General features: G+C 40.1%; 1 protein-coding gene across 2 annotated transcripts in view; it reads left to right on the top strand.

Annotated features, from left to right (window-relative positions):
- The window catches only part of LOC126354759 (TATA box-binding protein-associated factor RNA polymerase I subunit B), a 292430-nt gene that overhangs the window by 166728 nt on the left and 108787 nt on the right, over nucleotides 1–16915 (top strand). The gene's annotated exons all lie outside the window — the stretch shown is intronic.

Here is a 16915-nt window from a genome sequence, read left to right on the forward strand (position 1 = left end):
TACATAAAAGTTCCTATTAGCATCCATCTCTTCTCACAGGTAGGAAAACATTCAGAATGTAGAGTTGATCATATTGACAAAAACCCCAAACAGTCTTGCCAGTCAGATTTTCGTAATACATTGAAATGCTGCTACATTCGAAGAGAACAATACGGAATTTGTATTTACTACGTTGGATAATGTATGAAAATGCAGTGGTCGAAACTTGGGGCGGAGGAAAAAAAGCTCTAAAGCTCGTCTTTGCACCAGTATTTATCTTTGTGCTTGCAAAGCAAGCCTGTGTACCGCTACATATATTCGACAGCAGAAGTTAGTTGTGGCAGCACCTGCCAACATTTTTCAGAACTTCCGCTTACTTTGCACTCGATTCTAAACCACAGGCAGTTTTTTGGATTACAAAAACCGGAAAAAAAGTGCGGCTTAGATTCGAGTAAATATGGTAACTGAGGACAAGCCTCCAGGAAATTATTTTGCTGCAAAAAGTAGCAGTCAACCACTGAAATGCCAGTACCAGAATCTAAAACGACTTTTACAGTTAAATTACATACAATGTATGCCAGTTTCAGTTTCTTATATCTTTTTGTTTGTTTGTTATCTTCATGTAGTAAGACATCTGTTAATCAGTGGTCGCAGTCGTACCTAATTAAGCGAGAAGAGAAATATAGTATTGCTTCAGAGGCGCAAGCCTCTCCCCGGAAGCATATTAGTTTTCCCTCTCCACGGTAGGATTACTGTTAAATGTGTTACTGTGATATTTTCTGTTATTGTTCCCATTTCTGTTTCCCTGAACAGTTATAAACATGTCCATTGTGTACCCAATTTCCTTCATTTGTAGCATACACTCTAGTGGGGTGAGATCCTCCGTGATGATTTCTGTGTTAATTATTATCATTACTATTATTGATAGTGCTGCATGTGTGCCAGCTCTCTGCTTGTCTTACCTCTGTATCATCCTGTTCTAGATTTTCTAGTAAGTTTATGACGACATTCGCCTGCTTCATTTTTTCATTTGTTGTCCTCAGTGTCGACGTACTGTGTTGCTACACCGACTGAAAAATGGGTTGCAGAAGTGCAAGTATTGTCTACTGAAAACGATGTGGCCGACCAATGCACAGTTGCATTTCACAGTCTTTTACTTTCACTGTTCACAACCCTTCCAATATTACACAGTTATGTGGCCAGTGCACTATTGTTTAACATTCCATAAGCCTCATTAATAGTTAGCAGGCGAACAGCCACATATTGCTACAATAGTTCTGAAACTCAGCCACGGACTGACTGTTTCGTGACAAAAAATCAGGCCCTCACAATAAAGGCACTAAAACTGCAAATTGTTCAAAGTTAAATTTACAGAAATTACAATTAAAACTTAACTCATTAAATTAACTAAATATGTCGAAAGATTCCGTCTTTTTAACAGTTTCTTCTGCTACAAGAGTTAAGTCGAATTATTTGTTTAAATCATGAAATTAACGTATATAGTTACATAAACAATTCTATCCCCCCATGAACCATGGACCTTGCCGTTGGTGGGGAGGCTTGCATGCCTCAGCGATACAGATGGCCGTACCCTAGGTGCAACCACAATGGAGGGGTATCTGTTGAGAGGCCAGACAAACATGTTGTTCCTGAAGAGGGGCAGCAGCCTTTTCAGTAGTTGCAGGGCCAACACTCTGAATGATTGACTGATCTGGCCTTGCAACATTAACCAAAACGGCCTTGCTGTGCTGGTACTGCGAACGGCTGAAAGCAGGGGGAAACTACAGCCGTAATTTTTCCTGAGGACATGCAGCTTTACTGTATGATTAAATGATGATGGCGTCCTCTTGGGTAAAATATTCCGGAGGTAAAATAGTCCCCCATTCGGATCTTCGGGCGGGGACTATTCAGGAGGACGTCGTTATCAGGAGAAAGAAAACTGGCGTTCTACGGATCGGTGCGTGGACTGGCAGATCCCTTAATCGGGCAGGTAGGTTAGAAAATTTAAAAAGGGAAATGGATAGGTTAAAGTTAGATATAGTGGGAATTAGTGAAGTTCGGTGGCAGGAGGAACAAGACTTTTGATCATGTGAATACAGGGTTATAAATACAAAATCAAATAGGGGTAATGCAGGAGTAGGTTTAATAATGAATAAAAAAATAGGAGTGCAGGTAAGCTACTACAAACAGCATAGTGAACGCATTATTGTGGCCAAGATAGACACAAAGCCCATACCTACTACAGTAGTACAAGTTTATATGCCAACTAGCTCTGCAGATGATGAAGAAATTGATGAAATGTATGATGAGATAAAAGAAATTATTCAAATAGTGAAGGGAGACGAAAATTTAATAGTCATGGGTGACTGGAATTCGTCAGTAGGAAAAGGGAGAGAAGGAAACATAGTAGGTGATTCTGGATTGGGGCTAAGAAATGAAAGAGGAAGCCGTCTGGTAGAATTTTTCACAGAGCATAACTTAATCATAGCTAACACTTGGTTCAAGAATCATAAAAGAAGGTTGTATACATGGAAGAATCCTGGAGATACTACAAGGTATCAGATAGATCATATAATGGTAAGACAGAGATTTAGGAATCAGGTTTTAAATTGTAGGACATTTCCAGCGGCAGATGTGGACTCTGACCACAATCTATTGGTTATGACCTGTAGGTTAAAACTGAAGAAACTGCAAAAAGGTGGGAATTTAAGGACATGGGATCTGGATAAGCTGAAAGAACCAGAGGTTGTACAGAGTTACAAGGAGAGCATAAGGGAACAATTGACAGGAATGGGGGAAAGAAACACAGTAGAAGAAGAATGGGTAGCTCTAAGGGATGTAGTAGTGAAGGCAGCAGAGGATAAAGTAGGTAAAAAGACGAGGGCTGCTAGAAATCCTTGGGTAACAGAAGAAATATTGAATTTAATTGATGAAAGGAGTAAATATAAAAATGCAGTAAATGAAGCAGGCAAAAAGGAATACGAACGTCTCAAAAATGAGATCGACAGGAAGTGCAGAGTAGCTAAGCAGGGATGGCTAGAGGACAAATGTAAGGATGTAGAAGTTTATCTCACTAGGGGTAAGATAGATACTGCCTACAGGAAGATTAAAGAGACCTTTGGAGAGAAGAGAACCACGTGTATGAATATCAAGAGCTCAGGTGACAACCCAGTTCTAAGCAAAGAAGGGAAGGCAGAAAGGTGGAAGGAGTATATAGAAGGTTTATACAAGGGCGATGTACTTGAGGACAATATTATGGAAATGGAAGAGGATGCAGATGAAGACGAAATGGGAGATACGATACTGCATGAAGAGTTTGACAGAGCACTGAAAGACCTGAGTCGAAACAAGGCCCCCGGAGTTGACAAAATTCCATTAGAACTACTGACGGCCTTGGGAGAGCCAGTCATGACAAAACTCTACCAGCTGGTCAGCAAGATGTATGAGACAGGCGAAATACCCTCAGACTTCAAGAAGAATATAATAATTCCAATCCCAAAGAAAGCAGGTGCTGACTGATGTGAAAATTGCCGAACTATCAGTTTAACAAGTCAGAGCTGCAAAATACTAATGCGAATTCTTTACAGACGAATAGAAAAACTGGTAGATACGGACCTCGGGGAGGATCAGTTTGGATTCTGTAGAAATGTTGGAACACGTGAGGCAATACTGACCTTACGACTTATCTTAGAAGAAAGATTAAGAAATGGCAAACCTATGTTTCTAGCAGTTGTAGACTTAGAGAAAGCTTTTGACAATGTTGACTGGAATATTCTCTTTCAAATTCTAAAGGTGGCAGGGGTAAAATACAGGGAGCGAAAGGCTATTTACAATTTGTACAGAAACCAGATGGCATTTATAAGAGTCGAGGGGCATGAAAGGGAAGCAGTGGTTGGGAAAGGAGTGAGACAGGGTTGTAGCCTCTCCCCGATGTTATTCAATCTGTATATTGAGCAAGCAGTAAAGGAAACAAAAGAAAAATTTGGAGTAGGTATTAAAATTCATGGAGAAGAAGTAAAAACTTTGAGGTTCGCCGATGACATTGTAATTCTGTCAGAGACGGCAAAGGACTTGGAAGAGCAGTTGAACGGAATGGACAGTGTCTTGAAAGGAGGATATAAGATGAACATTAACAAAAGCAAAATGAGGATAATGGAATGTAGTCAAATTAAATCGGGTGATGCTGAGGGATTTAGATTAGAAAATGAGACACAAAGTAGTAAAGGAGTTTTGGTATTTAGGACGTAAAATAACTGATGATGGTCGAAGTAGAGAGGATATAAAATGTAGACTGGCAATGGCAAGGAAAGCGTTTCTGAAGAAGAGAAATTTGTTAACATCGAATATAGATTTATGTATCAGGAAGTCGTTTCTGAAAGTATTTGTTTGGAGTGTAGCCATGTATGGAAGTGAAACATGGACGATAACTAGTTTGGACAAGAAGAGAATAGAATCTTTCGAAATGTGGTGCTACAGAAGAATGCTGAAGATAAGGTGGATAGATCACGTAACTAATGAGGAGGTATTGAATAGGATTGGGGAGAAGAGAAGTTTGTGGCACAACTTGACTAGAAGAAGGGATCGGTTGGTAGGACATGTTTTGAGGCATCAAGGGATCACAAATTTAGCATTGGAGGGCAGCGTGGAGGGTAAAAATCGTAGAGGGAGACCAAGAGATGAATACACTAAGCAGATTCAGAAGGATGTAGGTTGCAGTAGGTACTGGGAGATGAAGAAGCTTGCACAGGATAGAGTAGCATGGAGAGCTGCACCAAACCAGTCTCAGGACTGAGGACCACAACAACAACAACAACAAACAATTCTGTTGACAAAACTGTTAATTACTTTGAAATTAATTAAGAGCTGGCTTTACTAACATGTTTTCGAAGAGAGCCACATAGATACTTTAAGATTAGTAGTAGTTGTTCCTCCAAATGTTTATTATTAGTACAGAATTTATATTTGTTTATGTGTCAACAATAGAATTTAAGTTATGGAACAGTTACTGATTTCGCCCTATGATGAAAGATATTAACTAGCAATAGTCAAAATAAATTAAAAATAAATTATTTACGCAAAACTTAACACAAAATTAGATCTGGTGTTATATTCTTTAAAACTGAGGGCCAACCTTTCTCTTTTTTGAAAATGCAGATTATACTCACGTATGTTAATGGTTATTAGTCAGAAGTGAAAAAATGAATTTAAGGAGGCAGATGGCAAAACAAGAGGGCAAGTAAAATTATCCCAGTTTCCTAACAATTTGTCCCTTACGTGCCATGGTAACCAGCGAGTGATAACTTCCAATAAATGTTTCTCTCTTATAGGATCTTAGCTTTGTTGAGGTACCACTGCACAGTAACTCTGTATCCATCCCATTAACTGTTATTGTAAGGTTTCGATTCTAAAAGTTCTAATCTTTTTTTTGGGCTCCTCTCACTCCCATACTAAGACTTAAATGCTGTTTCTAAACCACTGTAAGTTGTGATTTCTAGCTATAACATAACCCTCTGTGCAGCATGACCCATCAAGTGGCTTATAACAAATAGCATCTTATTTGAATCTGAGTGGGAAATAGGTACCATGCCATTAAATGACTGTAGAAATAAAACTGGGCAAATATCACTTGAAAGTGAAAACTTGGGAAATTTCTGATTTAATCCTTTGCTTAGTGTTGTGGTAAAGTCATCACACTTATTAGGCACTGTAATGTTCTTTAATAACAGATCTTCTACCTCTTTTCTTAATTCTTTCTTGGTTTCCTCTAAGTTTAAAGTGTTGTTTGGTATCATTGCATGTGCGTTTGTACTAAAACTATCATTGGTATGACCTACTGGTATTCCTGATAATGCAAATATAGTCATCTCAGTTCTAGTTCATTAATTGTTACTGAAAAAACATCAATATTTGTGTTAGTGTAAGTATCACTGTTTTAGTGTCTGTCAGTTTTTTTTCTAACACCTCAATTATTCTCCCTAATTTGTCATTTTCTGCCTTGATAACATGTATGTGTTCTAAGGTACCATCTTGTTCCAGTATCTCTAACCATCTGTCTATTCCAGAAACATGATCAAAGCCCATGTTCAATCTTGTTTCCAATATATGTATACTGCCGTCAATTTGGATTGTGAATTCATTAAACCATGTTTATAAATTTGTCGGTCTGATGTCAGTTTGTGTCTGTGTATTTTCAGCTTGGGTGAACTTGTCACCCGTATGCCAAACTGTATTATTTAAATGAGCCAGCTGAAAAACTAGCATGTTAAATCTTCCTTAGTCCTGCTGTGGTCTATGTGGGTTGTCTTATTATTCCTAAGATAAAACAACTCTATAACAGTATTTCAATAACATAGCTATAGTGATCTATATTCAGTGGACATTGTTGTAATAGTGGAATGGCTGTGTGTGTGTGTGTGTGTGTGTGTGTGTGTGTGTGTGTGTGTACACTGTAATGACCGACCTGTTTGTAATAGACTGTATGTAACAGCATTCATTGTAACTATCAAATGTCAGAGCGACCTGATTGTAATCAGCTGTATTTAGAAAAGTCATCATAATAAAATACTTCACTTTAATGTGTATATTCATGTGGTCGCACCACTCCACTTTGAAAAGAAGAAGAAAAAAATTTAACCCACTGAGTTACAGCATTTTGCAGCTTGTCATGGATGGCAGCAACTCTGCTTCCTATTTGGTATCATCGTCAAGTGTTGGTGCCGCTTACTGCCTGGTGGTGATCCGTTGAACTGCAGAACTCATGAACAGCTTTCAAACTTCTATTTTATGAACAACATGTAGAGCCATTTATCTTGTGTGCTTCAGGTGTTCATACCTCAGTAGATGTAGCAAAAATTCTTGATTCTTGCTGGATGACTTGGTTGAAATTGTCAGTATAACCACTCCAAATATGTATTACTTGTTATGGTTCAAATTTCATCTTCACTTTTAGTAAATGAAGCCTGACTGTATGATGTATTCTTGTAATTCCATGGGAGTTTAATTGCTTAGTAACTGAAGTCCAACCATTGCTATAAGCAGATTTATTCATGAACAGAAATTTCAATGTATGAAAAAACATATGTTATTCAAGTTTGTTGTATTTCACTTTTTGTACCTTTGGCTGTACTGTTTCTTAATGTTCCAGACTCGTACAGTCGTTTGTATTGGACACTGAATAGTGTCAGTACGGGCAGTTACTTCTTTAAAATCGTTACTTCTGCAAAAAGAACATATACCTTATTATTTAAGTCATGCCTGGTTAACAGTCACTTGCTGTAAGACTTCTGTTCCTTTCATGCCAAAATCTTCCTCATTTGACACTGAATGTTGTTATTCAATTTTCGGTTTGATGTACTGGTATCACTTAATCTTCTTCCAGTTCATCTCAAACCAGGGTAGCCACATGCGAGGGATCGCTTAATTTATAAATTACCTCCTCACTGGTCTTCATATCTGAGAAGTCTGCAAACCCTCAACTTGTTGATAATTCTTCATGTGTCTACAGAAGAATTCAACTTCTACCAAAACCAGTACTCATCAACTCTGATTTATAGGGAAACTTTTATTATGCCTTTAATTACAAAATATGATCAGTGGTTAAGCAGCTAGGTACAGCTTGTTTTCAAACAAGAGTATCCATACACCAGTACTGACATTTTTATTGTATAATCATTGGTGTTCTTTGCCTTCATGGCTTGAGCAGAAGATTCTTTGTCACCTCTGATTACCTTATCTGTCATGATGCCAATTACAGCTTTAATGTTCTTGGGACTGCATGGAGCTCATGCTAATACCTCAGACAAGACTTGCTCCTTAATAAATCCTCTTACATAATAATGAAACCTTTAACTTCTGAACAATTTTTCCACATAAACAAACAAACAGATCTTCTGCTAATAGTTTCACCCTCAGTCTTTGATATTATTTATTGCTAAAAATTTTGGCTGCAAAACATCTGGGAAATCTCGTACCCTCACAGCAGCAGTGCCTAAGCGGAAGGAGGACACACTCCTACACCAGTAACTGCAGAGGTGTTTAGTATACACACAGCAACATATAGCAAAGCACAAACAAGCATTGCCCAAAAGCATTTAAGTTCCTAATCATGTTGTACTAAAGTCATTTGTGCTAGTATTGCAGCTCTACCACCACAGGGGCTGTGACACTTAGGTCGCCATCCAGAATGCTGTTCCAGGACCACAGTTTGACTCTGCATCAGAGCAGCCTGCCCTGAGATCACGTGGAATAGAGCCGTGACCACATTGGGCTCAGGCGACCACACAAAACAGCACGCCAGCCATCGACGCAAGTGGATCACGTCCATTACATCACATGCCAACATTGGCTGGCCAGCATGAGGGACACATGATGTGCCACTGCACATGCAGGCAGGGCCAATTGTAACTGCTGGAACCCCGAGTTGTTGTTGGCAGAAGCAGTTTGCACAACGCGCCACCATTTGGTGGCCATTGTTGAACAACTTAAATATACAGCAGGTCAAGGACTGGCACAGCCACACTGTCACTACCTGTAGTGAAACACGGTGGGAAGCTGCAATAAAGTAACTTGGAATTCTTGCCTGTTTGAATGGTGACACAAGGCATCATCCTCTGCCTTGCTGGCACTAGACCTCTTCAAAGGAATAGCAGCTGCTGAAATGTAGGAACTGTTGGTGATTGGTGAGTTTAATGTGGACAGAGGTGTGGATGGACACATCAGAGAGGAGGTGGTCATTGTTGAGGAAGGTGGCACACTTGGTTGAGGAGGGCCAGATAGATCGGATGGGAGAGAAGGTATTGAGGTTGTGAAGGAATGAGGATAGGATGTTTTGGCCTGAGTCCATATCATGAAGATACCATCAGTGAACCTGATTCTGACCAGGGGCTTGGGGTTTTGTGAGGCCCAGGTTTTCTCTAGACAGCCCATAAGCAGGTTGACATAGGAGGGTGCCGTGTTGATGCCTATGACTGTCCCAAGGATCTGTTTGTATACCTTCCCTTCAAAGGAGAAGTAGTTGGGTGTTGTGATACATTTAGTAGGTGTATGAGGAATGAAGTAGTGGGTTTGGAGTCTCAAGGACATTTGGAGAAGTAGTGTTCAATAGCAGCAAGACCATGTGTCTGAAGGATGTCTGTGTATAGATAAATGGCATTCACAGTGATGACTAGGGATCCAGGAGATAAAGAGGTGAGGTTGGTGAAGAGTCAGTGAAGAAAGGGTTGGTATCTCTGATGTGGGAGGCTAGATTTCTGCCAATTGGAAGTGTTTGTCAGTAGTGGTCGAAATTCTTTGAGTGGGGGCACAATAAACAGCTGCAGTGGGCTATCCAGGATATTGGGTTTGTGGATGTTGGGCAGCATGTAGAAGGTGGCTAAGTGGGGCGTGATAGGGATGAGGAGGGGAATGGATTCAGGGGAGAGGTTCTTGGAAGGGCCCAAGGCCCCAGTACCACTCGGGGTTATAACAGTTGAATCACATCCTTCATCATGGCTTCGATTATTTATTATTATGCCCTGAAATGAGGGACATCTTACCCAAGAGCCTTTCCTCTCCTCCTAAAGTGGTGTTGCCTCACATACCTACCTTTCACAACACCCTAGTCCTTCCCTATGCAATTCCCAATCCCAACCCTTTGCCACAGGTTTGGAATCCATGTGGAAGGCCCAAGTGCAAGACCTGCCCAATTCACACACCTGGCACTCCCTATTCCAGTCCTGTCACATGCTTGTCCACCTGTGAAAGTGGCCATGACGTAGACTAGCAGAGTGTTACAGGGGAGAGGAGGGGAATGAATTCAAGTAAGATGTTGAGGGAAGGGCATAAGGCTTTAAGCAGGAATTGGGAGGTTCCATTTGACTTCTGGGGTGGGACCACTGTAGCAGAGTTTATAGAGGGAAGGGTGAGACAATTGGCAGAGGCCTTCCATCAGGTAATCACTGTGATTCATAATGGCAGTGATGGAACCATTGTCTGCAAGTAGAATGATTAGATCACAATTTGTTTTGTGGCTGTATATGGCTGTTCATTCTTTTGCTGAAAGGTGAGTTTCCTTAGGAAGGGACCTGGGGAATGATGATGGGACCAAGTTGGAGGAATTCCTAGATGGACCAGGGGGTGGTTAGGTGGGATGAGGGAGGATCACATTTGGATAGTGATATGAACTGGGAGAGGCAGCGTTCAGTGTGGGGATTTGGTTGGCTTTGGTTGGAGAGATTGGTGGCAAAGAAGTGATTCCATTTCAGAGATTGGCAGAAGGAGATAATGTCTCTGACAAGTCCAGCCTTCTACATGCTCGCAAATTCTACAAACCCAACAACCCTGGATGCGGTATTGTAGCTGGTTATTGTGCCCCACTAAAAGAATTTCGACCCTCATTGACCAACACCCCCAACTGCCTGAAATTTAGCCTCTCATATCAAAGATACCAACCACTTCCTTCACCGACCCTCCACTCTTCCCAGCTCATTACCTCCTGGATCTGCACCCATCACTGTTGACGCCACTCCTCTATACACCAACATCCCACTCTGTAGGAATCAGCATGGGTTTCAAAAAAGACAATTGTGTAAAACCCATCTTACACTACTCGTCCACGAGACTTAGAGGGCCATAGACATGGGTTCCTAGGTAGATGCCGTGTTTCTTGACTTTCACAAGGCATTTGATACGGTTCCCTACAGCCGTTTGATGAACAAAATAAGAGCATATGGACTCGCCATCATCATTATCACCATTTTATCAGTCCATCATTCTTTCTTAATATGTGCCCAATCCAATTTCTTTTTCTTTTCTTTACTACATCTAGTAACTGTCTTTTCTCTCCCACCCTTCTCAGTACCTCTTCATTGTTTACTCTGTCCATCCAACTTATTCTTTCCATCCTCTGCCATGTCCGGATCGCAGAAACCTGCAGCCTTCCTCATAGTCCATGTTTCAGCACCATATAGAAGAACACTCCATACAAGGCATTTTATGAGTCTCTTCCTGAGTTCTTTGTCCAGATCACTGCAGAAAATTCTCTTTTTCTAAAACACCTCTTTTGCAGTCGGTATCTATCCTGCTTCCAAGATACTTAAAATTTTGCATCTGCTTTAGTATTTCTCCATTCAGCATAATTTTTATTTCCTTATTTCCTCCTAGTGCCAGTACTTTTGTTTTATTTGAGTTAATTTTCATTCCATATTTTTTCCGTTAGTTTCAATAGTGTCCACCAAATCTTGTAATTCTTTTTCCCCTGCGGCTAGAAGGACCATGTCATCAGCAAACCTCAAACACCCTACTCTTCTTCCTCCAATTTCTACTCCTTTGTCATCTACTGAGCATTGGTCAATCATATTTTCCAAGTAGAGTTTGAAAAGAGTAGGTCATAGACAGCATCCGTGTCTTACTCCTTTTCCTAGTCTGATCCAGTTTGTACTTTCTCCTCTCATTTTAATTGAAACTTTCTTCTGGTTTTCCAGTCCACTCTCTTTTCCCTCATTATAGTCGCCAACTTGTTCCAAACCACATTGTCAAATGCCTTTCCTAGATCGATGAAGCACATATATAGGTCTCTTCCCGTTTCAATAAACCTTTCTCCCAAGATTCTTAGGAGCCCTATTGATTGTTCCTCTGGTGCCCGTATTCCGTCTAAAGCCAAGCTGCTCCTCGCCAAGATTCTCCTCCATTACTTTTTCAAGTCTCTTATTAATTATTCTTTACATCATTTTGGCTGCATGTAAAATGAGGCTGATTGTTCTTTGTTTGCTGCATTTCTTGGTACCTTGTTTTTTCTGTAATGGATTCATTACTGTTGTCAGAAAGTCCTCAGGCCATTCACCACTGTTATATATTTTATTACATAACTTCAATATTTCTCTTATTCCATCTTCGTTCAAGCATTTTAATATTTCTCCTGGTATCATATCTGTACCTACCTCTTCGCCATTTTTCATTGCAGCTATGGCAGACTTTACTTCTTCCGTCATGATGGTTGGTCCTTTCTCGTCATCACTTACACTGTTGTGTGATTCAAGTTCCAGAGTTTCTGGTTTCCTATTCGTGTCATATAGCTCTTTTAGATATTCTTCCCATCTCTGGAAGACATTGTCACGATCTTTGTTCACTACCTCTTCGTCTTTACTCAAAATTTCTATAGTAGCACTTCCTGCTCTGTTTTTTTCCCATGTCATAGTTTTTACTTTGTTGTATAGTAAGTCGTATCTTCCCTTCCTGTCCAGTTCTTCAAGTTCATCACATTCCTCTTTCAGCCATTTTTTCCTAGCCTGCTCTATATGGACTATCAGACCAATTGTGTGATTGGATTGAAGAGTTCCTAGATAACAGAACGCAGCATGTTCTTCTCAATGGAGAGAAGTCTTCCAAAGTAAGAATGATTTCAGGTGTGCCGCAGGGGAGTGTTGTAGGACCGTTGCTATTCACAATATATATAAATGACCTTGTGGATAACATCGGAAGCTCACTGAGGCTTTTTGCAGATGATGCTATAGTATATTGAAAGGTTGTAACAATGGAAAATTGTACTGAAATGCAGGAGGATCTGCAACAAATTGATGCATGGTGCAGGGAATGGCAATTGAATCTCAAGGTAGACAAGTGCAGTGTGCTACAAATACATAGAAAGAAAGATCCTTTATCATTTAGCTACAATATAGCAGGTCAGCAACTGGAAGCAGTTAGTTCCATAAATTATCTGGGAGTAGGCATTAGGAGTGATTTAAAATGGAATGGCCATATAAAATTAGTTGTCGGTAAAGCAGATGCCAGACTGAGATTCATTGGAAGAATCCTGAGGAAATGCAGTCTGAAAACAAAGGAAGTAGGTTACCATATGCTTTTTTGCCTTCTGCTTGAATACTGCTCACCAGTATCCAGATAGGGTCGATAGAAGAGAGATAGAAGATCCTACAGAGAGCAGCGCGCTTCGTTACAGGATCATTTAGTAATTGCGAAAGCATTACGGAGATGATAGATAAACTCCAGTGGAAGAATCTACCAGAGAAATGCTCAGTAGCATGGTATGTGCTTTTGTTGAAGTTTCAAGAACGTACCTTTCTCCGAGGAGTCAAGCAGTATATTGCTCTCTCCTACGTATCTACATCTACATCCATACTCCGCAAGTCACCTGACGGTGTGTGGCGGAGGGAGCAAAGAGACCATGAGGATAACATCAGAGAGATTAGAGCCCACACAGAGTCATACCGACAATCTTTTTTTCCACAAACAATACGAGACTGGAATAGAGGGGAGAACCGATAGAGGTACTCAAGGTACCCTCCACCACACACCATCAGGTGGGTTGCGGAGTATGGATGTAGCTGTATATGTAGATGCTTGGTCTTGCAGCTATTGAACACCATCATTCTCAATGTCTGGATTCCAAACCCAGTACCTCATTCCTCGTACATCTTACTAACTGTATTGCAATACACAAGAAATTCTCTTCTGAAGGGAAGGTATACAAACAAATCCTTGGCACAGCCGTAGGCACCCGCAGGACATCCTCCTGTGGCAACCTGTATATGGGCCTCTTGAAATCTGAAATCTCTAGTCTAGTTTAGGTTGATTGATAGTATCTACATGATGGGACTCAGGGTCAAAACGCTCTGTGCTCATTCCTTCACAATCTCAACACCTTTTCCATCCACTTTATCTGTTTCTCCTGAACCCAGCGTGCCATTTTCCTGGACATTCACCTCTACATCTCTGATAGTTCTGTCCACAGCACTGTCCACATTAAGCCAACCAAGCTCCAGCAATACATGCATTTCGACACTACCATCCCTTCCTCACCAAAAAATCCCTCATATAGCACCTGGCTACCGGGAGATGGCCTACCCGCAGAAACACAAGCTCCATTCCTCAGTGTAAAGAAGATCTAGAAAAGGCATTCACAGTCAGGCACTACCTGCCAGTCATTGAAAACAAACATCCCATGCCATTTCCCTACACACCCCCAATCCTCCCACCACTTCCAAGAACCAACTACAATAGGGCGACCCCTTTGTCACCTAATACCAGCATCCATCGTCAGGGCATAATCTAGACTACATGACAGTCAAGACATAAATGGTTGGAGCAGGAATGAATCACACATATTGACTTGAGCCTTTAATAGTAGGCACATACTCGACAAGTAATTCCTCAGGTAATAATAATGTGAGAAAGAGTAAAAGGAAATAACTATGTACATAAATAAGAAGTAAACAAGAAACTCTCGAGTATACTGGCTTGAAGACGAAGCACCATTAAATAAATAAGTAAATATAAAAACCATAAGTAAGTTGAAAACGTTTTTTTAAGTTGTATCACAATATATTTAAGTGATATCTTGCCACATAGAAAGACTGGCCATTACAGGATAATATCTTACATCACACAGGATGTAAAGTAAAGAAGATGGAGATACACAAGGTAGACTAACATTGTTTAGCACACTTTAGCTGAATTGAAAAAAAATTGAAATGCTTGTTATTAAAAACGAACTTTTATTCTCTTTTAAAGAAGGAAAACTTATCAAGTGTTTTTAAGTAATTATGTTGTTTGCATTTGTATGTTAATGACATAATTTATTTTAAAGGTTGTGAGAGGTCCTGACATTATTCCTTTAATTGAGGGAATATGAACTGTTACATTCCATTTAGGCAAACAACGTTTCACACTACTTATGTAGTACAAGGAAAGACGATTGTGACAGAATAATATTAAGCAGGGAGTAAGTCAAAGAACATTACTGTGTGCTAGTTTTATTTTCATATGTGCAGACATTAAAGGGGAGGTGTGGAATATGAGAAAATGGCATGGTATGATGACAAGTAAAAAGGTCCACCTGCAGTGGGTGGGGCCCTTTTACATTTTGGTGTCATGGCTGGGCAGTGGCTTGACCATCAAGGAGCAACCACACTCTCCAAGAATGAGAACAAAATACAAGATGGTTTTGTGACAAATAAAATATATTGTAATCTTTGGTATCACGTTGAGCCTTTGAGGCATATGTCATATGAAAAGTTGTGTTCTACTCTAATTTACGAGTCACTCTAATGGCCTGTACACCCATTCAGACATGCTTTTTCATGATATGAGTAGAAGTTATCTTATTTTGCCCCCAACAGCAACTGCAGAACATGAAAAAGTCAAGCCTTTCCTGTGCTTCACATGGGATTTCAGAGGCACTGATTAGCAGGACCTCTACTTCATGAGAATCAACTATGGTGGCTGGATTAAAAAGTAAATGAATCAGTTATTATGTTGGGTGACAGATCTCATGAAGTGTTCTAACTCAGCTTCAACTACAAGAAGCAAGTCAGCAGCTACTTAAACCAATGAGAAAAACACTTCCAACGTCTGCCTCCTTCCACAACTAATGTAGAAGTATCCAGAATCGCTTCCTTGAGCCTTTTACTCGAAAAAGTGACCCTCTCCACATGACTTCCATAGTGTCTTGATACTGACTGCTTTTCCATTGTCTGAAGGCCTTCCACACCAAAAATTCTTAAGGTCTAAGGACATGATTGGACATAGCTTGACCGCTTGCCAGACTGAACTAATATATTACAACAATATTTAAATAAAGAAATGTTATATGCAACCGGTCACACTCGGACCATTCAAAATACACATAAATAAAAGTTTCTCCTTAATTAAATAAGCTAGTATTCTGGTGCATGTGCACTCATGACAAATGACAACAGATTGTCATTAAATATTGAGTAAACAGTTATTCAGGCCTACTTGTCAGAAGCATCTTTCAGTACTCTTTTACGAAGTTGGTGTCGGTTAACACATGCAGTTGTCCATTTCTTAAACTGCCATGATTTTGTATTATCAAATGTAATTAACATTTAAATAAAGTTACTTGCAAAATAATAGACTGTTCATTGATTACAAGACAAAAGTATAACAAAGTGTGAGGTAGTCATGCTGCACTCATTTGCTGTGTAGGTATGGAGGATACAGTGTTCTGACAAACACTTGCATAATGAAAATATATAAAAACCATAATAAATCAAGAAGTAAAACAAATACAGGTGTGTAGCTTTCAGAGATGATAGCTATAGTTCAATGCTATAATCTGAGATATCATATGTTGAAATCACATGAAGCATTTAAAAGTTGTTAATTCAGAGGATCATTGTGAAAATGTTCATTTACTGTGAAATACTAACTTTCATAGTTGTAAAAACATTGAAATATTGTTGCATCATTGGATGCACCACATTTTTCTGGTGTTACTGAGGTATTCAGATTTGCTTTAATACTTGACTGTGAATTATTATAGATTTTTGGAGAGCTGCAAGAAGCCATCTTTGAGCTTGCCATTTTTGATGCATCTCCTGAACAGAGGACATGAGAGCCACAGCATTCCAAATTCCCAACTTTGTGTTTACCCATTTACAGTGGCACTGCTCGTCTTTGTACCTGGAATTGCCCGTACCTGCTGCAGTGTGTTCTGAGCTGTGGACCGGCTAGTGTTCAGCCTTATAACAATTTCACCTCCCATCATACCACTTCCAAGCAGCCATATCACTTGCCTACATATGCATAATGTTACACTGTAGCACAACATGCATCTGAACATTGATTGTAGTGACTGCTTAACAACAAAAGCTTTCTGGATCCTCCCCTCTGCCACCAGCTTTTCTGAATTTCACAGATGAGACTTATCATTTCTATACATTTTACACTGTCAAAATTATCATGGCCTCATCCTACGGTGACCTACTGTCCGCACATGCTCCACACAACAATTTATGCACACTCTGTCAATCACCTTCTCATTATTCATGTGTCATCACCCTTACTGTGTGGCACTCTCTGCCAATGAATCCACCCATATTTTCCCCTTCTCTGCACCCTGCCCCCCCCCCCCCCCGCCCCTCCTTCCCCACCCCCTTCTCCACAGCCTCCTGACGCTACACCTGGGGCAGCCTTGTTGCAT

This window comes from Schistocerca gregaria, chromosome 3, assembly GCF_023897955.1.
Source record: "Schistocerca gregaria isolate iqSchGreg1 chromosome 3, iqSchGreg1.2, whole genome shotgun sequence".
Lineage (NCBI taxonomy): Eukaryota > Metazoa > Arthropoda > Insecta > Orthoptera > Acrididae > Schistocerca > Schistocerca gregaria.